A 26,419-nucleotide genomic window follows, 5' to 3' on the forward strand; every position below is an offset into this window, starting at 1 on the left:
AGGAGATGGAGGACCTTCTAATGGGGATCCACCCACATCTGTTCCTTCAAGAGGGAGATGGAGGACCTTCTAATGGGGATCCACCCACATCTGTTCCTTCGGCCTCCATCATGCAGTCACATTTTCAGGGCCTCAGCAACCCTCACTAAGGGTTGCCATGAAAATACGGAATCGTGCCCTTGTTTGGAAACTAAAAGATGTGTCTCCCTTATTGAACGGAGTACAGTCCTTACCCGGTCCAATATATGAACACCAAAGCATTGCAAGGAATTCCCTGGAACTCAAAACGTCCCTGTGAGCTACTGTCAAGAAAATAATGAAGCTCCAAAAATAATCAAGGTTCCTTTTTAATCCAAATCAAAGTAAAATCCCTCTTCTTTTAGGTTCCTCTTCAACAAAATAAAGTAGTTATTTTAATGACCGAGCTGTAACTCCTGCACTCCAGGCAAGCCTGTCCGGGGTTTTGACAGTGTTCTATAATAATGAATTGCATTTTATAGCACTTTACAATGGTTCATTCATTTATACATTGGGAGGTGAAGCGGCGAACAGTCGACGCCAGCATCCTCACTTCCCACATTCGCACACCAATGGTGGCGAGCTCAACACCGACCGACTCATTGGAGGCAATGTAGGGTTCAGTGTCTTGCCCAAGGACACTTCGACATGTGGATAGGAGGAGCCGGGATTCGAACGCCGACCCAGGGATCATTGGACGACTGCTCTACCCTCCTGAGCCACAGCCGCCCGTTCTGACAGTAGCTCACTGTTCCATGTGCGACCTAGCTTTTCCTCCCCGAATGACAGGGCGGTGGGAGGGGCCTCCCCAGTGGGAGGGGCTGGAAGATGAAGGTAATCTTGTAATGTAACAGGATAATTTTTGTAATGGCAGTAATCCAGTAACCTAACGAAGTTACTTTAGAAAGTAACGTTACCCAACAGTGTTGTGGCACAAAGAACGTACCCTTTTGTACCGCAATGGTCCAGAGCAGGGGTGGGCAACTTTGACGATGGAGAGGGCCACTATATTTCCACACTCACTCCTAGGGCCATATATTACGGTCGTCGCAAAAATAGCCGATCTACAAGCTCAAAACGCGTCGCGCTGCGACGCGTTTTGAGCTTGTAGATTTTTGCTATATTCGAATTGAAATCTTGAATTTTTGCTATTTTTTTAATCAGAATCCTGAAAATAAATATTTTTCATTTCAATGCCTTTAATTATACTTGTGTTGAAGCATCTGAGCTACTAATTTAGACTGAAGTAATTAAAGCGGGTCATGTTTGCATGTTGTGGAATTGTAATCAGCTGAAACCCAGTTGCCCCACCCCTGGTCCAGAGGGTTTGTGACACACAGCTTCTATCGTCCTCTTGGTTCCTCCCAAACGCTGATGCAGTGCAGCGTGTCCCAGTGGCCACGGGGGGTACTGCACACTGGGTGTTTGATCCCAGAGTCAGTGGCCTCTCTATAGCAGGGTCGGGTTCGGTGTGGTTGTAGCTGTAGGACTCTCCTCCTCCTCTGACATCCAAGCAGGTATCCAGAGTCCCTCCTGACTGTCCCCAGGCCTGTCCAGAAGCCACCCCGTGTTCCCCCGGGGAAGCACAGCCTGCTGGGTGATCATCACGGAAGCCATGCATAGCCTGGATTGGCACCAGGATAGTGTGGAGAAGACCCAGTGACGTCTCCTCCTGTGAGGAGTTTGTACACGCCATAGACTGCCAGTAGCAACAGTAGCACAGTCACTCCTGGCAAGAAGTCCCCGACTTCTTGTGCTCTCTCCTGCGGCGGGCCCTCCTCCGTCAGCTCCAGCTTGTACTCCAGCCCACAGGAGCCCTTCACAAACAAACAAACTAACGACCAATCATGCAGACAGTTGCTTCACTCATTTATTGTTAGATATAAGGGACACCCTTTGTTCCTTATTGTTGGGGACTCAATCAATGACACACATCTTACAAGTTCAAACGGTACCCTAACCCTATAATTATAATAAACCCTCTACACTTAATAAACTGGACCTGAGTTGTCGCTTTTCTTTTCTACACTAAATCTCTTTGCCAAAAATAGCCGATCTACAAGCTCATATGTAACCTTGTAGATTTCCCTCCCATTCACGAGTTAATTGATGTAGAACAGCTTCCAGAGGGAAGACCCCTCTGTGCAGATGTTCTGAACCAGCCACCATCCATCCATCCATCTTCAACCGCTTATCCGTAGTCAGGTTGTGGGGGCAACAGCTCCACCAGAGAGCTCCAGACTTCCCTCTCCAGACCAACATTAGAGACTTCCTCCTGGAGGATATCGAGACGCTCCAAGGCCAGTGAGTCGATGTAATCCCTCCATCTCATCCTTGGTCTGCCCCGGGGTCTCCTCCCAGTGGGACGTGCCTCGAGGACCTCCCTAGGGAGAGGCTCAAGAGGCATCCTAACCAGATGCCCGAACCACCTAAGTTGGCTCCTTTCCAAGCGAAGAAGCAGCGACTCTACTCCGAGTCTCTCTCATGTGATCGAACTTCTCTCTAAAGGTTATTACACACTGGCGAATTAGCGACGCGATTTATTCGTGCGAATAATTCGCCTTTTTTTAAAACCAATTGAAGTCAATGCAAGCTTCCACATCAGTGGCGAATGTGCGAATGTGCGAAAATGCGACCGTTTTCGCTCTTTATTTGTTCGCTCCGGTGTTCGCTCCGGTGTCGAATTTTTAATTCGCGTCGCTAATTCGCCAGTGTGTAATGACCTTAAGGCTCAAACCACACCAGCTGGCACTACTCGCAACTCCTTGCAACAAAACAAACCACACCAATGCAACTCCTTGCAACTGCCATTGGGAACAATGGTTGCAAGGAGTCGCAAGGAGTTGCAAGGAGTTGGCATGGCGACCCTCTGGTGTGGTTAGGGCTCAAGGGAGATGCCAGCCACCCGTCGAAGAAAACTCATTTCGGCCGCTTGTATTCGCAACCTTATTCTCTCATGACCCACACTTCATGACCATAGGTGAGAGTATATATAGGAACGAAGATTGCTCGGTAGACAGAGTGAGCTTTTCCTTTTGTACTTTTAGTGCATTTTGAATTCCAGACTTTTCCTTGTAACAGTATTATTTCTATTGCTACTTTACTTTAAGGAAAAGACGTGAGTACGTTTTCCCACAACTGCCGTTGGATCCGCCCGTGCAGTCTAGGCTGGCAGTCGCATGACTCTGGGGGCAGCGGCGCCTGCCGTTAATTGTTTTTCCTCTTAGTCGGACGTCTTCCCCCATGCAGCATTGTTGTGACTACATCAGTGTGTGCTGGATGTAGCAGCAGGCTGAGAGAAGCTACGTGGTGACTACAGTGACACTGCTTTCCCAGCATCCAGATGGTGTTTGTATGTGTCCACTGTGGCACACATGGCCTCTCTATGCAGTGTGTTGACTCACCCGCCCGCCCACGTCTCACGCTTATTCTAACCCCGCACTGTACCCCCGCCCGCCCACACGCACGCACGCACGCACGCACGCACGCACGCACGCACGCACACCCTTTCTCAACCGCGCCCATGCATGCGTCCCCTTAGGATAAAGTGTGGGATGAATATGAATGGTTGAGCAGACACTGAATTGAGCAGTCCTTTTGAAACTTTGTGGGATCCCAAAGATGTGGTGAAGAATCCCTGTGAAATTGTGTGTGTGCGTGCGTGCGTGTATTTGTGTGCGTGTGCGTGCGCGTGTGTGTGTGTGCGCGCATGTGCGTGTGTATGTGTGGGAGGAGGGCTTGTATTATTAATGTAATGTGTGCACGTTGTGTATTTTCTCTGTGCATGTGTGCATCTCTCTCTCTATCTCTCTCTCTCTCTCCGTCTCACTCCTGCATGTAAATTGGGTGTACAGAAGCAGCTCAGCTCAGACTTTCAAGACGTGTCACAGTGGATGTCACCAGAGAGGCCTCTTTACGCCTGGAGAGAACCCCCTGATGGGGTCCTGGCGGGCAGCGCCATGATGTGGGTGTCGTACCAAAGCGACGCCCAGCAGGGGTGCTGTCAACTTATGAGAGCAGTGTTGTGACAGCCGTGTGTTGCTGTTGACATTTTGTTCAAGCTTTGATCCCCACTTATCACCCATAGCGGATTGAGTGTGTTTCCAGAGAGAGAGATGGTGAATTTTCCTAGACTTCAGTGATTCTCAACCTTTCTCAGACCTGTAAGGGTTGCAGCATTTCGTTATCACTTAGCATGATGGGGACTCCCTGGAAGAGCCAAGCACTCAGGCTGTCAGCCGACGGGCCCCGGATTACATGTTTGAGAGAACCAGTGCTGTACTTTTGGGATGGGGGGTTTTCATTTATGGCACAACTTTGGGTGCAATTGAAATCAATTGTTGTTTATGATTTGTGGCATTTCTTTGTGAAATACTGTAGGCCTGCGGTATAGCGCCACCATTAGGCCCATTTAAAAAGAAATGGGGTGGAGTGTCTTCCATGCCTACTGAGAGTGAGCATGCAACGTCTGACACTAGATGTTCCAGCAGTGTCCGAGATTAGCTGTGTGACACACACACACACACACACACACACACACATGGACAAACACACATACACGCGCAAGTGCGGATTGGCCGATGCCATATAATATAGGGTGTTACAGTAGTCCAGCCTTGAGGAAATGGATAACGGTTTCGAATTGTTTGGGCGGAGGGGTAGGGTTTGACTTTGACGAGTAGACGAAGATGATAAAAACGTTTTTTTGAACTTGCGTGGATATTGGAGGTGAGGGGGCCCAGGGTGGAAGTGAGGGGGCCCAGGGTGGAGTTGAGGGGGCCCAGGGTGGAGGTGAGGGGGCCCAGGGTGTTGACAGGAAGGTTAGCTTATGACCAAAGATAAGTGGCCACGACCTTGGCTGGACAACCTGGAAGTCACTCGATAGAATCAGTACTGGAATGTGCCAACGCCCCCCCCATCAAATCCAGCCCAACCATTGAAAGTTTCAAATCATCCCTAAAAACTCACCTTTTCTCCATTGCCTTCAGTTCCTAGTTCTGTGAACGTTTTAAACCTCTTTGTAATTGTAATTAGTAATTAGTAGGCCATTTGTTGTTTCATGTTCCTTAAGATGTTGTTATATTGTATTTTTTCTTATATGAAGTATTGCTAAAAGTTTATTTTAATTTTGTATTTTATGATGTCATTTTTATATGGAAAGCACTTTGGGTCAACTTCTGTTGTTTTTAAATGTGCTATATAAATAAAGGTGACTTGACTTGACTTGACTACCCCTGAGCCACCGCTGCCCCTGAGCCACCGCTGCCCCTGAGCCACCGCTGCCCCTGGCGTAATGTTGACTACCCCTGAGCCACCGCTGCCCCTGGCGTAATGTTGACTTGACTTGACTACCCCTGAGCCACCGCTGCCCCTGAGCCACCGCTGCCCCTGAGCCACCGCTGCCCCTGGCGTAATGTTGACTACCCCTGAGCCACCGCTGCCCCTGGCGTAATGTTGTAGGGGAGCCACCGCTGCCCCTGGCGTAATGTTGACTACCCCTGAGCCACCGCTGCCCCTGGCGTAATGTTGTAGGGGAGCCACCGCTGCCCCTGGCGTAATGTTGACTACCCCTGAGCCACCGCTGCCCCTGGCGTAATGTTGTAGGGGAGCCACGCTGCCCCTGGCGTAATGTTGTAGGGGAGCCACCGCTGCCCCTGGCGTAATGTTGACTACCCCTGAGCCACCGCTGCCCCTGGCGTAATGTTGTAGGGGAGCCACCGCTGCCCCTGGCGTAATGTTGACTACCCCTGAGCCACCGCTGCCCCTGGCGTAATGTTGTAGGGGAGCCACGCTGCCCCTGGCGTAATGTTGTAGGGGAGCCACGCTGCCCTTGGCGTAATGTTGTAGGGGAGCCACGCTGCCCTTGGCGTAATGTTGTAGGGGAGCCACCGCTGCCCCTGGCGTAATGTTGTAGGGGAGCCACCGCTGCCCTTGGCGTAATGTTGTAGGGGAGCCACCGCTGCCCTTGGCGTAATGTTGTAGGGGAGCCACCGCTGCCCTTGGCGTAATGTTGTAGGGGAGCCACCGCTGCCCTTGGCGTAATGTTGTAGGGGAGCCACCGCTGCCCTTGGCGTAATGTTGTAGGGGAGCCACCGCTGCCCTTGGCGTAATGTTGTAGGGGAGCCACCGCTGCCCTTGGCGTAATGTTGTAGGGGAGCCACCGCTGCCCTTGGCGTAATGTTGTAGGGGAGCCACCGCTGCCCTTGGCGTAATGTTGTAGGGGAGCCACCGCTGCCCTTGGCGTAATGTTGTAGGGGAGTGCTATAGGTTTGGTTTCAGAGTAGGAGGAACAGAGCAGGGCTACATCTATCACATGTCACTTGTTTCTTGGCTTCCCTCTTACCTGGTCTCTGCTGTCAGTTATCGTCATGGTTACAGGTCTCACCTGGTCTCTGCTGTCAGTTATCGTCATGGTTACAGGTCTTATACCTGGTCTCTGCTGTCAGTTATCGTCATGGTTACAGGTCTCACCTGGTCTCTGCTGTCAGTTATCGTCATGGTTACAGGTCTTACCTGGTCTCTGCTGTCAGTTATCGTCATGGTTACAGGTCTTACCTGGTCTCTGCTGTCAGTTATCGTCATGGTTACAGGTCTTACCTGGTCTCTGCTGTCAGTTATCGTCATGGTTACAGGTCTTACCTGGTCTCTGCTGTCAGTTATCGTCATGGTTACAGGTCTTACCTGGTCTCTGCTGTCAGTTATCGTCATGGTTACAGGTCTCACCTGGTCTCTGCTGTCAGTAATCGTCATGGTTACAGGTCTTACCTGGTCTCTGCTGTCCGTTATCGTCATGGTTACAGGTCTCACCTGGTCTCTGCTGTCAGTTATCGTCATGGTTACAGGTCTCACCTGGTCTCTGCTGTCAGTTATCGTCATGGTTACAGGTCTCACCTGGTCTCTGCTGTCAGTTATCGTCATGGTTACAGGCAGCCCTGCAAAGATTTGGGCAAAGGAGCTGTTTGTAAGTCCTGAGGCTGTGCCTCTAGTCTACTGAACCCTGGCTTCTATTCTCCCCGGCAATTACAGCTTCCTTTAACACACACGCATGCACGCACACACTCACAGAGACATGTGCACGCACACACACACACTCACACAGACACACACTCACACTCACACTCACACACACACACACACACACACACACACACACACACACACACACACACACACACACACACACACACACACACACAGAGAGAGGAATCTGGAGTTAAGAGGGTTCGTGATGGAGGGAGTCAGGACTCTCAACTGCACTGTTGCTCAGACTAATAATGATAATCGTGACGGGGGAAACCCACCTAAATTAATTATAAAATATCGCTCGTTATAGCTCACACAAAGACGTCTAAAGACATTTTACAGTATATTGTTTAAATACAGTAGGCAATGCAAAGAGACTAAAGGAAAGCAGATGGCCTCTGTTCGTGCATTCAGTGGTGAAACATTGTGGTGAATTGATCAAAGCACAATTCTGAGACTACATATTTCCATAATGTGCTCTTATTATACATGCAAAGATGTGCACATTGTTAACACATTTTGGGCGGGAACCCCTTTGGTGTTTTAAGCATTATGTTATACTTTAGCTATTGAAAAATAGCAGATCTACAAGCTCATAGCGCGGCACCGAGTGCTGCGCTACGAGCTTGTAGGTCTGCTATTTTTGAAAAATCGTGAAAATGTGGTGCAAATCTTTGAATATATATTCTTTCAGAGCAAACGTTTTTAACTCAAATCTTTGATTCTGGTCCCTGGAACAAGAATATTTTCAGATGGGGGTCGGCGACATAGAAACATTTGGCATTTGTAGAATCTTTTTGAGTGGAACAGCAATGTCCGTGTTAACCTGTGTGTGACTATGAGTACCAGTAGGGGCAAAAGTGGCACTGTTGTGCCAGAAACAGAGAGAGAGAGATAGTGCTACACTGTTGCCTGCTAATGAGAGAGAGAGGGGGGGGGGGGGGGGGGGCCAGGGGGGAGTTGCACCACTCAGTTCACACGGGTGTGATTTTCTCAGGTATAAATGGATTAAGCAACGTTCATGCGTTTCCCATCTCGTCTCCCAGGAAGGAACATCAAGGAAAATGCTCAAAACAAAGCAGCTACAGTAGTTTTTCATGTCAACTGAGCTGATGTGCGATGTAATGTTTCCCGTGCAGTGATTGGTCCACTTTTGTGATGTCATGTTTCCCATGCAGTGATTGGTCCACTTTTGTGATGTCATGTTTCCCATGCAGTAATTGGTCCACTTTTGTGATGTCATGTTTCCCATGCAGTAATTGGTCCACTTTTGTGGAGGACAGAGTGAGATACAGAGACACAGATATTACAGACAGATCCTGTTCAGATCCCACACCCTAAAAAGAAAAGGAGACTAAATTAGATGAGTGGACTGATTGGACAGATTATGCCGCTGTGATGCAGAGAAAGCTAATGAAAGACTGGGAAGTGGATGAGGTATAAAGTCAGACCGCCGGCTCAATCAATATGGCAGTGCATGGTTCCCAAACTTTGTCATGTCAAGGACCCCCAAAATTGACACTAATTAGCCCGCAGACCCCCATTTGAAAAGATTGATATGCCAAGGACCCCCATGAGAGAAGGCTCTAGCAGTGATTCTTAACCTGTTTAATTTCAAGGACCCCCAGTTTGACATGCATTAGTCTACGGACCCCCATTTAATGGCATTTCCATCTCTCGACCCACAATTTATATTGTAAAATCAATGTTAATTTAACTCTCTGAGAGTGTACAAATGGAACCAAATGGACCCGTTAGGGTCCATTTTTACACTCTCAGAGTTACAGACCCATAAGGATAAAGGTCCATTTGGTTCGTAACTATCATTTAGCTGGGGACCCCCTGGAACTCCCTCAAGGACCCCTGGGGGTCCCCGGACCCCACTTTGGGAACCACTGCAATATGGGACTACAGAAAGAGGAGCCCAGTGAAAGTGACTGTGAAGGAAGATTCTTTGTCCTCCACACACTTTGCATTTGATCTCATATTTCCGCACACAATGGACTCTAATTGTCACTGCTGGGCCCTATACTGCTTGGTATTCATACTTCTTAGTCCAAGGGAACACCCCATTTCCCACCGTTCCACACCTGCTGACAGTCCACGCGCTTCGGACCTTTGGTGTGTCGGATCTGCGTGTGCACCCCATATCCTCACTGTCTAACTTGCATTAACCTGGTTAATATCACTGATAATATTCACTCTCAGTACATGTACAGAATGTACAGTACATCAGATCAGAATACCACGTGTAAGTGTATAATATAGCAGATTGCCGACCGGCCGTTTCAGACATGGTCGTGTTATCGCATTTCACATGAGCTGGATTCTCCGTGGACTTTTGGGGAGAATACCAAGGCAGATTTGTGACCATGGGTGTGATGTTGATATTTCCAAAGGTTTTGTTGGCTTGACCTATTCAGAGGAAAATGTGTGGTATCTCCCTGACTTGAATGCTAAATGACTTGGTAACCTTGTAAAAGCATCCCTCTAGTTCTCTCTGCTCTCCTGTCATTATCTGTCCGGCTTTGATATTTTCATACGAGTGTTCTTACTGTATGAAGGTATGATGTTGTACATGTTTTTTCAGAATTTTGAGTCGTAGAGTGTGTGCGTCGTAATCTTCACCAGGCAGGCAGAGATATTGCAATCACTCGTTCGTGTGTGTGTGTGTGTGCGTTCGTGCGTGTTGTTCGTGCATGCGTGTGAACTTCTAGGTCGACCTCGCGGCTAGTTTCACTCCATAGCCTTGCAGACACGTATCTCATCAAAGCCCGGAGGGACGAACGGACGGTGTGCCTGAGATTATGAATTCATAAAAACAACATAGTTGTCTTTGACCGATGTGATGTTGGCTCGCTGGCAGCATGCCCAGGAAACATGGAAGTGATCAGTGTTAATAGTTTGTGAGATCGGTTGTGGACGGTAACATGAACACGTTGCACGCGCGTGCACACACACACACACACACACACACACACACACACACACACACACACACACACACACACACACACACACACACACACACACACACACACACACACACACACACACACACACACACACACACACACACACACACACACACACGGGGGTGATATCGTTGCTGTCGGGAGGAAACCTCATAACATTTTTGAGGTTTTTGATTTTTTTTTCATAAATCGATGCTACTGAACACCCGTTATGTCTGTGTGTTGTTATGAACATATTGAACCAATGGAAAGTATCAAAAAGCGCTTCTGAAAGAACCTCTGAACTCCATTTGATCCTCAAACTGTCGGTAGAAACACTTAACTCCACTGCTCTGTGGGGGGGGGGGGGGGGGGGGGGGCACTGACTGCAGCTCAGCCTCAGAGCCGTGCGGAAGATAAACAAAAGAAAAAAGTGTGTGTGCGTGTGCGTGTGCGCGCGTGTGCATGTGTGATAATCAAACTTGCGCGTGTGTGTGTGCCCCCATTGTCAGTGGAGTTAAGGTTTTTTCTGTCATTGATGAGAACTATCTTGACAGAGAAAACCACCTAACTCCACCACAATAATACAAAGTCACAATACCAACTTTGATGGGGCAGTATTGCTTTGTTTAAAAAATATAAGGTTTTCTTCAATTTCTGAAAAATGTAAAATTTGTTTTTCCATTTCCAGAAAAATGAAGATTTTGGAGTTAAGGTTTCCTCCCGACAGCAGAGATATATTACAACCACTGCCTTCAAGTTCATCCTGATGCAGAAACATAATAAAGTTACTGAAGGAAAAGGTTAAGACTATCCAGTGTCACAAATAGTAGCTTAGCTGTTGTATACATGATACAACAACCCATATGTCTCACTGTAATGGACACCCTATTGGTATCTGTGTGTCATTTTCTTTTAATAATGATTTGCTTTCCAGTAGTCTTTGCTTTTGCAGTTCAGTCTGAGCATACAGTCGGGTGCCATTGGTCTTGTCCCTTTTCATTTAGCTGTTCTTTTAACGATAACCATAGCTATATTATAACGACAACTATAGGACTGTCCACGCTGATTAACAATACGTTCTGTAAACGTCAGAGAGAGAGAGAGAGAGAGAGAGAGAGAGAGATGGCGGGGAGAATGAGAGGGGGGGCTGGGGGGTCAGAGAGAGAGTCTTCAACGAGGCTGAATGATGCATGGGTATAGGAAATATGGATAATCTGACTAATTATTCATTATAAGGAGTTGCAATAGTTGTGCCTGAGGTAATGCCAGCTGGGTTCTCTCTCCTGATTGGAAGAGATTGGCGACCCACCCAATAATGCCTAAGTATCTCCTAATCTAGGGAGCTCTCCATGGTTTTGACCAAAAGGGCATATACTTCTGTCTTCATTTCTGACTTCAACAAGCCTCTCGTTTGGAATATTAACGCTTCTAGAGAGACTTGAGGGTCGAGTCCCGCGGCGGCTTTTAACCCATTTAGACCCGAGTTAAAAACATTCGCTCTGAAAGAATATATATTCAAAGATTTGCGCCACATTTTTACGATAAAAAAAAAAAATAGCAGACCTACAAGCTCGTAGCGCGCCACTCGGTGGCGCGCTATGAGCTTGTAGATCTGCTATTTTTCAATAGCTAAATTATAACACCAAAAGGGGTTCCCACCCAAAATGGGTTAACATTGGTCCAGTTCCTATGGCAACGCCCCACCGCTCCAGCTATGGGATTGAAAATATAATCACCGTGTAAAGCAGTTGAAAGGAGGATTTTCAGACGTCCATAAGTCGGAATCCAGGAGGGCTGTCCTTGGTGGATCTTCTGCCATCCAAATTTCGGATTTAATTTGTGCCTTTGTACCACGACATGTAAAAAGCTTCCGCCATGTAAAAGCTTCTGACGAAGGGTAAACAGTGTGTGCTTTGTGCCAATGATACTCGAGTGGGCTCCACGGAACCGGCAAACTATCATTCAGCTGGGGACCCCCTGGCACTCCCTCAAGGACCCCCTGGGGGTCCCCGGACCCCACTTTGAGGAACCACCGCTTTAGATGCCGTGAGATGAAGGCCGACAGTGGACAAGACAAGACGGCATGTCGGTGGTCTTCAAGTCTCCACGCGGGTCAATGCACAGCCTCACAAGGTGTGCAGTGACCACTGAGGGCGTCCATTAATGACTTATTGACCAGGTAGCGCTCGGTCCAGGGGGCCTTCAAAGACAGAGTCGGCACGGCTGTGATGGGATTCTCGATGAGACGAGGCTTTTCGCTTGAAGCCCCCCCCACACACCCCCCCCCTACTCTCACACCCACACACACTGAGATTAGTGCAGCCAGGCGTAATCGCATGCCTCTGATGTTGATGTTGTACATTTGAAGTTCCGGGGAGCATACGATACGACGTCTTTGAGAACGCCACGTCTAGTTTCGGGTGGATGTGTCAGTATAGCTCCAAGTTATAATGTATTCCTTCGGGTATACCCATCAAACTATTTCAGGCTGAGCAGTGACTTGACTATAAACAGTATATAATGTATACTTGGTTCCTCTTTACGTTGAATAGCTTGTGTATAATTATGTTCTGTATGAGTTTGTTTGTGTGTCTGTCCGTCTCTCTTCCTGTAAGTGTTTGCAGCGCCGTCGCTACGTATACTATTCGCACTGTGCGTATAGGGCAACATTCCGAGGGGGGGGAAACAAAATGTGCCAAAAAGTGCCAAGCCGACCCTCATAATACCAATTTTCTCTGTGGCTCCGCCACATAATAATGGTGTCTGCTTCGCAAACGGCGAAAATAATCGATCTGAATGAGGAATAGCAGCGCTCTCGTCGGGAGGGGGGGCAGCACAAATATCCTACGAGTAGGGCAACCAAATGGTCAGCTACGTCCCTGTGAGTGTGTGTGTGTGTGTGTGTGTGTGTGTGTGTGTGTGTGTGTGTGTGTGTGTCTCTCCCATGCACTGCCTCTGATGAAAGTATGTCACAGACATAGATGGACCGTTTGATGTGGCGTGATGTGAATTGAACAGCACGCACGCACGCACGCACGCACGCACGCACACACGCACCAACTGTCCCAGATGTTCAATTTTGGAGTTGCTCCGTTGCAACATAAAAGGTGATGACACATGTGTAAAGCCGTGCGTGCGTGCGTGCGTGCGTGCGTGCGTGCGTGCGTGCGTGCGTGCGTGCGTGCGTGCGTGCGTGCGTGCGTGCGTGCCCGCAAAAAAACCCATCTCCGGGCGTCTCAATAAGCTGCTGTCAGCGAACAGCTCCATCTTTCCGCCTGGAGCTGTTTCACTACTGCAGTGGTTTGGTTTCCAATCCTTTTTATATCAAGGCCCATTATTTATTCGGCATTTGGAGCCACGGAACCACCGTTTGATGACATTAAGCCTCTCAGAGCCAATTCGTTCGATGTTGCCGTTAGATAAGATTTTGTCCACAATTCCATACTGTATTGCCATAGGAGAGATAACAGGCAAACGTTGATAAAAATATCGTTTTTTTCTACATTCTCTAATTGTGTAGACTACTAGACTTCTTGTAATGCAGATGTTTAACAATAATTTAACTCTTGAGAGTGGTTTGTCCATTTGGTTTCATTTTACACTCTCAAGAGTTAAAGATCTAAGGGTTCATTTGGTTACCAACTCTCCATCATTTAGCTGGGGACCACCTGGAACCCCCTCAAGGAACCAGTGCCCAGAGCCATCTAATAGAAGAGTTACGATATTGAGGGGGCAGAAACCGAGCACTCGAGCGCTGTTCATGCAGCCTGAACTGAGACAAGCTGGAGTTGGAAATACATTGTTTTCAACGAGGGCGGCGCAAAATAAGAGCTATTTTTAAGCATGTGCTTGTTTTAAAGTATTATTTTAAAGTATTCTAACAACTAAAGTCTCTTTAATGTTTATGTTGTATGATTACTACAAAACAATCTAAAATAAAAGGGATTTAAGATCATTAAAGCTGGGCTGTTGCCTGAGTCCAATGCATTTCTGCCTATACTTCCGGTCCAGGACTTGTCCCAGTTGGTTGTCCCCATTCTCAATAGAAGTCTATGTAGGAGAGCCGCCATTGGACTGAAGCCCCATGAAGTGAACACAGTTTGCGTAACTCTGTCTATATCTAAGTCTAGATACTAGATGGTTGAAAACCACTGCACTACTGGCTCGCATGCCCGCTATATACCGCGAGTCCTTCCGCCCCACAGGAGGAGCGCGCGTGCAGTGCAGCACAGGCATGGTGCGGTTTTAGGCAGAAGAAGCTCCCAAAGCCGTGGGAGATAAATCTAACGCCGCCACAACACAGACAGGATCACAGCCCGGCGTGGGAGCCAACACAGACTCCAGCGTCGCCCCGGTGGTCCAGGTGTCTGGTGGAGATATAAACTGACATCACCGCATGCAAACACACACACACACACACACACCACACACACACACACACACACACACACACACACACACCACACACACCACACACACCACACACACCACACACACCACACACACCACACACACACACACACACACACACACACACACACACACACACACACACACACACACACACACACACACACACACAGATAGACTTCAAGGCATTGGACGAACACCTTATACCCCACAGTGAGGGACTGAGAGAAAGTCTCTCCTTTTATCTCCATTTGGATGTGTGTTTGTCTGTCATTTTGCCTGTTTGCTCTCTCTCTCTTTCTCTCTCTCTCTCTCTCTCTCTCTCTCTCTGTGTATTCTAGCCTATAGACAGTGACAGCTTGTTTTACCCTCAAAGTGCTGACTTTCGAGAGACCGTCACTTCCAATTTGTTATTTAATGTTTTAGTGTGATACACTTCAGGTTGTAGTGCTGCAGGGTCCAGTACGGAGATTTGGGGCTTTGGCCCGTGTGTGGTTGAGCATTTGTATGTCTTTGATGAGAAACATGTAGAGGAAATCTTGAAAAAACAAAATGAATCCAACGTTTCGGCGGTTAAGCCTTCATCAGGGAATCACCATTCACCAATTCACCATTCCCTGATGAAGGCTTAACTGCCGAAACGTTGGATTAATTTGTCTTACCTGCTGTCCTAATAAAATATTGGCACTCTGGCTATTGGCGTGTGCGGACAGCCTTCTTGTTTTTTCAAGATTTCCTCTGCAGTTCTCTCCCGTGTGCCGGCACCGCTACAAGGACTTTGGTGTGCGTTAGCATCTTTGTACACAGTATTTGATGAGAAACATGCCTCTTTTAGGTCCAGAAGACTGAGGGTCCGTCCATCCGGCCGCCCCTCCGTGTGTGTGCGTGCGTGCGTCCGTCCGTGTATAGCTAATCTCAAATCATGAACACAGCGTGCGATTTCCGTGAAATTATGCACACACATTAGCACTAGGCAGAGGAAGAAATGCCACTTAAAAAAGTGGACTCTATGGCGGCGCTATAACAGGCCAATTCATGTTCTTACCTATAATTGCACCGATCTGTGTACAACTTTGTAGGTGGAGTGGCGCACTCCCTAGAGGCCAAGACAAAACCTTGAATTTTCCACATCTGCCTTTTGTTGCGCCACCATGAGGCCAATTTCTGCAGAACTTAAACGCTATTATCCTGGTGGAGACCTGTGCCTGCCCCCCCCCCCCCCCCCGAGGGGCACTTTTGAGTGGTGCAACCACTCCTATAGACAGCTATGTGTGTGGCTGTGTCCCTGCGTCCCTGGCTGTGTCCCTGGGTCTGTCCCTGGGTCCCTGGCTGTGTCCCTGGGTCTGTCCCTGGGTCCCTGGCTGTGTCCCTGGGTCCCTGGCTGTGTCCCTGGCTGTGGCCCTGGGTCTGTCCCTGGGTCCCTGGCTGTGTCCCTGGGTCCCTGGCTGTGTCCCTGGGTCCCTGGATGTGTCCCTGGGTCCCTGGCTGTGTTTCTGGGTCCCTGGCTGTGTCCCTGGGTCCCTGGCTGTGGCCCTGGGTCTGTCCCTGGGTGTGTCCCTGGCCGTGTCCCTGGGTCCCTGGCTGTGTCCCTGGCTGTGTCCCTGGGTCTGTCCCTGTGTCCATGGCTGTGTCCGAGCACGAAAATAGCGTTACAGCGTTTGTTCACCACCAAGTGTCACTGTTGCACAGCCTAACACACACACACAGGCCAGGGAGGAGAGCTTGTACAGTACAGTACAGTACAGTACAGTACAGTACAGTACAGTACAGTACAGTACAGTACAGTACAGTACAGTACAGTACAGTACAGCACCACTCACTTCAGACGGGTCTGATTTTTCTAGTTATTAACCCATTTTGACCTGAGATCAGATTCTAAAAAGACAGTTTTCTGAAAAAGCTATGTTTCTATGTCAGTCGTTCTTCGATTTTTCAAAAATAGCAGACCTACAAGCTCATAGCGCGCCACTCGGTGGCGCGCTATGAGCTTGTAGATCTGCTATTTTTCAATAGCTCTGCAATATATCCTCCACATCAGTGTTTACTGTTGCTGCTCTGCTACTGCATGTTGCTGTTGCTCGTATCTCGCATCACGGCGTGTTGTATAAGCTATACTCACAGACTCATTTACATGTGTAAATCAGCAAGTTGATTTTCCACACAGCAAATTGACTCGCTGGATCAGGATTTCACTGTGTATAGACTTAAAGTGCAATGTGTCAGAGGAGACACAATGGGAGCATCTCTCTCTCTCTCTCTCTTCCATCGGTTTACAGATTCTGGCATCCTGCTGTTTCTTTCCTTCCTCGGCGGAAAAGGTCACGGTGGAGAAGAGAACTACCCTGTTCTCTATGTCGCACTGCTTCTCAAGTGGGGCCCCTTTAAAGAACCACAGGGGGTCCATCAAGGGGTTCCATGCAGGGGCCCCTTTAAAGAACCACAGGGGGTCCATCAAGGGGTTCCATACAGGGTCCCCTTTGAAGCCCCACAGGGGGTCCATCAAGGGGTTCCATGCAGGGTCCCCTTTAAAGAACCACAGGGGGTCCATCAAGGGGTTCCATACAGGGTCCCCTTTGAAGCCCCACAGGGGGTCCATCAAGGGGTTCCATGCAGGGTCCCCTTTAAAGCCCCACAGGGGGTCCATCAAGGGGTTCCATGCAGGGGCCCCTTTGAAGACCCACAGGGGGTCCATCAAGGGGTTCCATACAGGGGCCCCTTTAAAGAACCACAGGGGGTCCATCAAGGGGTTCCATGCAGGGGCCCCTTTAAAGCCCCACAGGGGGTCCATCAAGGGGTCCCATGCAGGGTCCCCTTTAAAGCCCCACAGGGGGTCCATCAAGGGGTTCCATGCAGGGGCCCCTTTAAAGAACCACAGGGGGTCCATCAAGGGGTTCCATGCAGGGGCCCCTTTAAAGACCCACAGGGGGTCCATCAAGGGGTTCCATGCAGGGGCCCCTTTAAAGAACCACAGGGGTCCATCAAGGGGTTCCATGCAGGGGCCCCTTTAAAGAACCACAGGGGGTCCATCAAGGGGTTCCATGCAGGGGCCCCTTTAAAGAACCACAGGGGTCCATCAAGGGGTTCCATGCAGGGGCCCCTTTAAAGAACCACAGGGGGTCCATCAAGGGGTTCCATGCAGGGGCCCCTTTAAAGAACCACAGGGGTCCATCAAGGGGTTCCATGCAGGGGTACCCTTTAAAGAACCACAGGGGGTCCATCAAGGGGTTCCATGCAGGGGCCCCTTTAAAGAACCACAGGGGGTCCATCAAGGGGTTCCATGCAGGGGCCCCTTTAAAGAACCACAGGGGTCCATCAAGGGGTTCCATGCAGGGGCCCCTTTAAAGAACCACAGGGGGTCCATCAAGGGGTTCCATGCAGGGGCCCCTTTGAAGAACCACAGGGGGTCCATCAAGGGGTTCCATACAGGGTCCCCTTTGAAGACCCACAGGGGGTCCATCAAGGGGTTCCATGCAGGGTCCCCTTTGAAGACCCACAGGGGGTCCATCAAGGGGTTCCATGCAGGGGCCCCTTTAAAGCCCCACAGGGGGTCCATCAAGGGGTTCCATGCAGGGGCCCCTTTAAAGAACCACAGGGGGTCCATCAAGGGGTTCCATACAGGGTCCCCTTTGAAGACCCACAGGGGGTCCATCAAGGGGTTCCATACAGGGTCCCCTTTGAAGACCCACAGGGGGTCCATCAAGGGGTTCCATACAGGGTCCCCTTTGAAGACCCACAGGGGGTCCATCAAGGGGTTCCATACAGGGTCCCCTTTGAAGACCCACAGGGGGTCCATCAAGGGGTTCCATACAGGGTCCCCTTTGAAGACCCACAGGGGGTCCATCAAGGGGTTCCATGCAGGGGCCCCTTTGATGACCCACAGGGGGTCCATCAAGGGGTTCCATGCAGGGGCCCCTTTAAAGACCCACAGGGGGTCCATCAAGGGGTTCCATGCAGGGGCCCCTTTAAAGCCCCACAGGGGGTCCATCAAGGGGTTCCATGCAGGGGCCCCTTTAAAGCCCCACAGGGGGTCCATCAAGGGGTTCCATGCAGGGGCCCCTTTAAAGACCCACAGGGGGTCCATCAAGGGGTTCCATGCAGGGGCCCCTTTAAAGACCCACAGGGGGTCCATCAAGGGGTTCCATGCAGGGTCCCCTTTAAAGAACCACAGGGGGTCCATCAAGGGGTTCCATGCAGGGGCCCCTTTAAAGAACCACAGGGGGTCCATCAAGGGGTTCCATGCAGGGGCCCCTTTGAAGACCCACAGGGGGTCCATCAAGGGGTTCCATGCAAGGTCCCCTTTAAAGCCCCACAGGGGGTCCATCAAGGGGTTCCATGCAGGGGCCCCTTTAAAGCCCCACAGGGGGTCCATCAAGGGGTTCCATGCAGGGTCCCCTTTAAAGCCCCACAGGGGGTCCATCAAGGGGTTCCATGCAGGGGCCCCTTTGAAGACCCACAGGGGGTCCATCAAGGGGTTCCATGCAGGGGCCCCTTTGAAGACCCACAGGGGGTCCATCAAGGGGTTCCATGCAGGGGCCCCTTTGAAGACCCACAGGGGGTCCATCAAGGGGTTCCATGCAGGGGCCCCTTTGAAGACCCACAGGGGGTCCATCAAGGGGTTCCATGCAGGGGCCCCTTTAAAGCCCCACAGGGGGTCCATCAACCCATTTCGACCTGAGGACGATTCTACAAATGCCTTCTAAAAACGCCCCTCAAAAATAGCCAATCTACAAGCTCATAAGGTTATGATGTAAATTATCCGTTCATTGTCAATGGCATTTTTAATGTTTGTTCAGACAACACAAACATTAAAGCTGTATATAGGAGGGGCTAGCACCCCTAAAAAATGGTCAAACATTGGCCAAATTGTCAATTAATATAAGAAGAGGCAAACATTTTGAAAATAGCTGATCTACAAGGCGTTGTTGATCAGCAACGTTCAGTGTGCCGCGGGTTCGACTCCCGATCCCGACGGCCTTTACTGCATGTCATCCCCCATCTCTCTCCCCATTTCCTGTCAGCCTACTGTCCCTCCATAAAAAAATAAAAATAAAAATAAAGAACAGGTCAGCTCCATATATGGAGATCTAAGGGTTTGAGGTTTGAGGTCAGATGTAGAGTTGCTGGCCAATATTGATGACATCAGGAATCTCCATATATGGGCTTAATATGATGTCACGTGCTCCATCCCTGATGATGTCACTGATGTCATGTGCTCTCTCACCCCGACCAACCAACACACACACACTGACGGGAAATGCACGATTCCATAGTTAACTGCGAACTTCGGTCGCAATGATTATTTTGTGAGGTCATGGCCTGAAAAGGTTGTGAATCACTTCTCTACTCTTGCCTGGAATCAATAGCCTTGCTGTAGTTTCAGGATTATAACCAGACTAGCAGAAGATGGTACTTATTCTCAAATTACCCTGCAGGGCGAGAATAAGCTGAGCTGTGTTGGCAGTACAGTGTGTTAAGCCACCTGTGAGTTAGGAAGGGGTTTTCTTTGGAAAAACTTAAAACTGCAAACATTTCACTTTGCATATTGTGCCATAATACAGTTAGTGGAGAGAAGCTTGAATCTCGGTTATTTCGGGCCTAAGGATTCGGTCCAGGTTGCGAGGCATGACAAAAATAAAGCTTGAATCTCAGGTTATTTCGGGCCTAAGGATTCAGTCCAGGTTGCAAGGCATGACAAAAATAGAGCTTGAGACTGAATTGTTTTGGCCGATTCAGTCCAAGTTGCATGGCATCCTCGGAGCTTTTCCGGCTGGTTTCACAGCTTAACCCATTTTGGGCGGGAACCCCTTTTGGTGTTAAACTTTAGCTATTGAAAAATAGCAGATCTACAAGCTCGTAGCGCGGCACTCGGTGCCGCGCTACGAGCTTGTAGGTCTGCTATTTCTGAAAAATCGTGAAAATGTGGTGCAAATCTTTGAATATATATTCTTTCAGAGCGAATGTTTTTAACTCGAATCTTTGTTTCTGGGGGGGTCGGCGGCCAATTCCATATGATTTCTGGCATCTTTGACATGAAATAGTTTGAGAACCACTGACAGAAACATAGGGTTTTTCTGAAAACTGTCAGGATTTAGAAGGCATAGAATCGTCGTGAGGTCTAAATGGGTTAAATATAGAAACAGCTGAACAGCATTGTCACATTTTGTTCTTTAGATTACTGGAGTTAAACAAAGACGTTGGACTTGAATAAAAAAATGGTCCTGGGATTTTAGTCAATTCCAATTGAAAATCTAATTATACTAGGATCCCATGCAGCCCAAACCAAAACATTCTCCAGAAAGCTGCAAGCATTTTGGCTTCCTCGATCTGGGCATGTTCTGTTTTACCTGCTTGTAAAACTAACCGCCATTCAAAATCATATACTGTATATTATTTCACAGTGAACGTTTTCAACTCAATCTTTGCTTCTGGGGAGTCCCTGGAACAACATATTTTCAGATGGGGGTCGGCGGCCAAATACAGATAATTCTGGGGGTCCTTGACATGAAAAAGGTTGAGCACCACTGACGTAGAAACATAGGTTTTTCAGGAAACTCTACTGCAGTGGTTCCCACTTTGGGAACCCCTGCATTAGAGTACCTGGGGAACAGAGGGGCCCTATCTGCAACATATTTGATGTGACTGGGTCTGAGATCAGCAAGGTCAGAGGTCAAATCAGCAAGGTCAGAGGAAATATTATGCAAGAATATTATGAATTCAGAATGCCTTCATATACTTCAATCTAGGACTATTTATGTTGTTGCAGGTTGGTTAGTGGTTGTTAATAAAGCCGTTTGAAATAAATCGAATAGATTTTAATTTGAATTAATTGAACTGAATAGCTGTACATTATACAGTGGTTCCACAATCACAATGCATTTTGGCCCTCATTAACATATTTTTCTTCTTTTTCTGTTGGACTGATTTATGCATGCTCAAGTGAAAGCCATTGGCTAATGACAGCTTAATGGCTGATAACAGAATCTAAAGCGCTTAAGAATGATTCTGGCGTTCAAAAGGCTATTGAAAAAAAAGCTACATACATTAAAATTATACCTCTATTATTACTGTACGTTGCTTTGATGGAGAAAACGTGATTACAGAGCAGAAATATCACTGTGCGTGCGTGCGTGCGTGCGTGCACACTAGATTATGCATGTCTGCACACCTGTGTTAATCACTATTGGAGCTTCCTTGTCACACAATTAGAATTAAGACAATGATTTACATAAGAAAGTGACCATAGCTAGAATAGAATAACGTCTGATCTATTCTTAGTTGCATGCTGGTGTCTGTCTGCCACCAAAAAAATAGCTGATCTGACATTCTTGGCGAAGACAATATGTTGGCTTTAGGCCTGGGCCGTGGCTCAGCGGTCCAGGCACCTTGGCCGGTAGCCCAGTCTGGCAGCCTGCCGCAGGTTCGACTCCCGATCCCGACATCCTTTACTGCATGCCACTCTCCCATCTCTCTCCCCATTTCCTGTCAGCCTACTGTGTATCCCTCTATACAAAATATATAAAATAAAGGCGAAAGCCACAAAAGAAAAAACATTAAAAAAATATGTTGGCTTTTAACAATCCAACCTGTTACAATAGAAACGCTGTGCAGGTGCCAGATATACGGGACAAATTAAAGAATAAATAACCGTGGGCGCATCCATGTGCACATTGCGTGCACGTCAGATTAAAAAAATTAAAATATATAACATACCCAAAAACGTAACCAAACGTTCCTGGCACAGATTCAAACGTATGTTGCTACAGTATATCAGTGGTTCGCAAACGTTGTCATGTCTCTACCACTAGCTGTTAGCATAAACCCCAGTTCCCAGTGGCAGCATACGAGTTCGCATACGCAGTTTGCCCATTATATAGACGGACCTGGGATATGACGCCACCGAGTATCGACGTCCGTATATATACGGACTTGGGGGAAAAAGACTTAATAGTTAATACGTATATATACTGTATATATCATTGAAAATATATACACGTATATTGAATGACTTGAACAAATGTTAAAATCTATCTATCTACCTACCTACCTACCTACATCACGTCTCTGTGTGTGTGTACGGCTATAATGCAGGTAACTGGAGAACCGTTTTCCCCACCAATAATTGCAAAATCCATTAAAGATTTTAATGATAATATAGGCCTAACATTAACATAACAAATGAAATAAAAATTGTCATTAAAATACATGTGGTTATTATTAAAAGATGGTTATTTATTTATGTATTATTATTTTAAAATCGAAATCCCTGTGTTAGTTATTGATCCAACAAGCCAGAACACAATTGGTGGATTTATCATTAAAACAAACATGCTCGGCCTGGGCCATGGCTCAGTGGTCCAGGCACCTTGGCTGGTGATCCAGTCTGGCAGTGTGCCGCGGGTTCGACTCCCAATCCCGACGGCCCTTACTGCATGTCTTCCTCCCATCTCTCTCCCCCATTTCCTGTCAGCCTACTGTCTGTCCCTCCATAAAATATATAAAATAAAGGCGAAAGCCACAAAAAAAAAACATGCTCTGGGAACCGTAAAGGGTGTAACCAAAGGTAGATGCCTCTTTCGGCTCTGGAGCGTATATGTGCTCAAGGGAGGGCAAAACATTCCAGAGATTCCTGGAAGCTTGAGCGTGCATCACAGAGCGCATGTTCGGGTCTGATAAGTCCCGGGAGAAGATGCGCTGTGATTGGCCAGTAATCACTTGAGTGGCAGCGTGACGTAACATGCCTTCCACTCTTCCGGCGTACTTCCTCCCCCAGTGTAAATTCTTCCGCCCTCCCGTCGACACACATGGCTCCAACGAACTGCAGCGGCCAATGAGGCATCTATTTTTGTAATATCTATGGGTGTAACCACTGCTTTAAGATGCCAAAGGTTCAGCAGGTTGTAGACGCCATGTTTCTGTCGGGGGTTTTGTGAATGGGCTGCCTTGAACGCTGTCCAAGCATTACAGTGTAACCATTACAGTGAACGCTGCCCATGCATTACAGTGTAACCATTACAGTGTCCTGTCTTTTCCTGCCTTCCCCCCGAACGCCAACCTCTCCTCTCCTCCTCTTCCCTCCCCTCTCCTCTCCTCCTCTTCCCTCTCCTCTCCTCTCCTCCCCTCTCTTCTCATCTGCTATCCTCCTCTTCCCTTCCCTCTCTTCTCATCTGCTATCCTCCTCTTCCCTCCCCTCTCCTCTCCTCCCCTCTCCTCTCCTCCCCTCTCTTCTCATCTGCTATCCTCCTCTTCTCTTCCCTCCCCTCTCCTCTCCTCCCCTCTCCTCCCCTCTCTTCTCATCTGCTATCCTCCTCTTCCCTCCCCTCTCCTCTCCTCCCCTCTCTTCTCATCTGCTATCCTCCTCTTCCCTCCCCTCTCCTCTCCTCCCCTCTCCTCTCCTCCCCTCTCTTCTCATCTGCTATCCTCCTCTTCCCTTCCCTCTCTTCTCATCTGCTATCCTCCTCTTCCCTTCCCTCTCTTCTCATCTGCTATCCTCCTCTTCCCTTCCCTCTCTTCTCATCTGCTATCCTCCTCTTCCCTTCCCTCTCTTCTCATCTGCTATCCTCCTCTTCCCTCCCCTCCCCTCTCCTCTCCTCCCCTCTCCTCTCCTCTCCTCCCCTCTCTTCTCATCTGCTATCCTCCTCTTCCCTCCCCTCTCCTCTCCATCCTATTCATCAAGAGATTTCCCAGACTGCAACATGGTGGGGTCCTGTTACCATCACTTAGCAACTCCCAAGGGTCATCTGCTCTCTGATGCTCTTGCTCATATTCTAGTCTCTCTCTCTCTCTCTCTCTCTCACACACACACACGCACACACACGCTTGCACACCAACTATCTCTCCTGCATATCTTATCTTTGTTTCTCTCCCTCCGTATCAAGATCCCTCTCTCGTCCATTCTGTCAATTCCTCTTGCTCTCTGTCCTTAGTTTCCATTGACTTTATTTATCATTCATAGAGGAATACCCCTTCTCTCTACTTCTACAGTCTCTCTCATAAGCACACATGTATATACCTGTCCCTCTCTCTCTCTCTCCCATGTTGGACAGGGCATTATAGGCGTTTACAAAAATAAATTACAGATCTACAAGCTCACAACACATTGCATCGCGATCTCTCATGAGCTTGTAGATCTGCTATTTTTTACAATCAGGCTCAAGTGGTCACTTCACGTCTACTCTCTCTCTCTCTCTCTCTCTTCCAGCCCTGATCTCTGAGTTGTGAAGCTCTGTAGCTGTAATGGGCAATCTGTGTTTCTGCATGTCACATGACATGTCACATGATCCTGGGGAACAAGCTGCCTGGTCCACAGGGAGAGACAACACGGGTAGAGAATCCTTTTTTTCCCCCTCTCTCCATGGAACAAGGAGATGCCATTTTGTCACAGAGAGTCAGTCTTCCAGTTTGCGCCGTCATAGTATGTTAGTGGTGTTACATGAAGGGTTATAGTATAAGGGGGTTAATGGTGTGTAAAGGTGTGACTTACCCCTTGGTGGCGCTGCCTGTGTTTGATGCCATGTCCAGTTTGTCCACCAGGCTTCATGCTTGTCCTGCTATACGGCCCTGTTGAGAGAGAACAGATCAATGGGATTCTCTTTAACCACTCTAGGCCTGACGTCGAAATTAAAAAACTGTCTTCTAAATCCTCAGTTTTCTGAAAAACCTTATGTTTCTGTATCAGTGGTACCCAATATTTCATGTCAAGGACCCCAAAAATGATATGTAATTGGCCGCCGACCCCCATCTGAAGATATGTTGTTGCAGGGATCCCCCCAGAAGCAAAGATTTGAGTTAAAAACGTTCGCACTGAAAGAATATATACTCAAAGACTTGCATCACATTTTTACAATTCAAAAAAGCTCGTAGCGCGGCACCATGAGCTTGTACATAGATCTGCTATTTTTCAATAGCTAAAGTATAACATAATGCTTAAAAACACCAAAAGGGGTTCATTAAGCACTTTAAAAGTTTCTAACTAACAGACGTTGAGTGAGCGGTATGGATTCTCCTATAACCTTGGCTGCACGCTCTCCCTATTTTTTTGAGCATGTTATTATAGGTGAAAATGTCCAAAAGAATGTCATAATTTTTTTTTGCCAAAACAAACTCGTTCAACAAACTCGCAATGCGATGCGTTCATGTGTGAAGCTTGCAGATATATCCCATTCTGGCCGTTGGTCACACCACAGCGTGTACAGTATAGGGCTTAAGTGGATAAACCACACTATAAATCAACACGTCTGTCCCACTGTATATACTGTAAATACATCACATTGCGCTGCGATGCTTTTCAACACATATCTGGCCGTACATCACCCCCCCCCCCCCCCCCCCCCAAAGCTGTAACTCAACCTGAGGCAACAACATAGGAGGAGGAGATATGGCTACTATTATACGCACACTGCTTTTATTGATATACGACAGGAATTACTGCCTGGAGACTAGACTAGTGTTGGTGTGTCCGCCCCAAGCAGCCTATCATTTAGACTAGTGTTGGTTGTGTGCGCCCCAAGCAGCCTATCATTTAGACTAGTGTTGGTGTGTCCGCCCCAAGCAGCCTATCATTTAGACTAGTGTTGGTGTGTCCGCCCCAAGCAGCCTATCATTTAGACTAGTGTTGGTGTGTCCGCCCCAAGCAGCCTATCATTTAGACTAGTGTTGGTCTGTCCGCCCCAAGCAGCCTATCATTTAGACTAGTGTTGGTGTGTCTGTCCGCCCCAAGCAGCCTATCATTTAGACTAGTGTTGGTGTGTCCGCCCCAAGCAGCCTATCATTTAGACTAGTGTTGGTGTGTCTGCCCCAAGCAGCCTATCATTTAGACTAGTGTTGGTGTGTCCGCCCCAAGCAGCCTATCATTTACTCCCTATAGCACTGATGAAGTCCCCTATAAGGGGAGATTCGGACCGATGCTGAGACCCACTGCACTTCCTCTGCCAACCTGGGGAGAGCACTCACTCATCCCCTGGTTCACGGAAGTAATTTCTCTATGGAGAATAACATGGGGTCATCTTAAAATC

The sequence above is a fragment of the Electrona antarctica genome (assembly GCF_951216825.1).
Source record: "Electrona antarctica genome assembly, chromosome: 17".
Classification (NCBI taxonomy): domain Eukaryota; kingdom Metazoa; phylum Chordata; class Actinopteri; order Myctophiformes; family Myctophidae; genus Electrona; species Electrona antarctica.